Source organism: Monodon monoceros, unplaced genomic scaffold (assembly GCF_005190385.1).
Source record: "Monodon monoceros isolate NGI ecotype Baffin Bay Population unplaced genomic scaffold, NGI_Narwhal_1 Super_Scaffold_8, whole genome shotgun sequence".
NCBI lineage: Eukaryota > Metazoa > Chordata > Mammalia > Artiodactyla > Monodontidae > Monodon > Monodon monoceros.
Window position 1 is genome coordinate 58,018,058 of NW_021703785.1, and position 953 is coordinate 58,019,010.

The following is a 953-nucleotide window of genomic DNA, read 5'->3' on the forward strand; positions in this document are numbered from 1 at the left end:
ATCTAAATGTGGACTCCCCCCTGCTGCTCACACGGGAGCAACCAAGATTCCCAAGGGGGCCCTGGAGCCCCTCCCTGCCCCCAGTAGAGGTTTTACAAGTTTGAAGCTGTTTGGTCAGAGATGGATCTTAAAATTGGTATATGTAGGCCCTTGAAAAGCTCAGCTATCTAGTTCTGTCCAGTGATTTTTTTTTTCCTAGTAGGAAAGATCCTTTTATTGGGGTGAACACCGAGCACACACTAGTCCATGATAAAATAACTTAGAAGAAATATCTGGAAGGGCTGACTTCTCCCCCTTAAGCACTCTCGGAGCAAGGTCTGAGCACAGAACAGGTCCCGGTGGAACTCAAGATGAGGCAAAGTCTTTAAGGCCCCACCTGGCAGGTGAGAGCCAGGAGAAGGGCTCCTGTCACCCAGCCACTGCAGGGCCCCATCCTGAGACCTGTGCAGACTCGCTCCAGTTTTCCAGAGGAGAACTGTGGGGCATGAGCAGGGGGAACTGGAGCCGGGGAGGTGAATAAAAATCTTGTTTTTTTAAAAAGCGTCTACCAACATCACACTACTGGGTCTGACGTCCTCTTTAACCATTGCTTGGTACATTTTACAGCATAAATAAAAACTCAAGGAAAATAAATACGTTGGCTCCTATGAGGTTGGAAGTGAGCAAATTGGCTTTAGGGAAAATTAGAAAGTAGACTGTAATTACTCTCCCAGTTTGGGACAACTTTCCCTTTTTCTGTGACAGATATTTTTGCTACTGGAGGTTGGTTGGTCTTCCTGGTTTCTCCCAGCTTCCCTTGCTCTGTCTCTCACCAGCCTGGACGCACCCTCTTCTCTGAGATTCCTCTTTCCTGTTCAGATTGTCACTCTGTGGTGACCATTGCATGCTGCTAGGTAATGGAATGGAGATATCTGCTTGCATGAGTGCAACTCTCTCTCTCCGCCCCCCCCCCC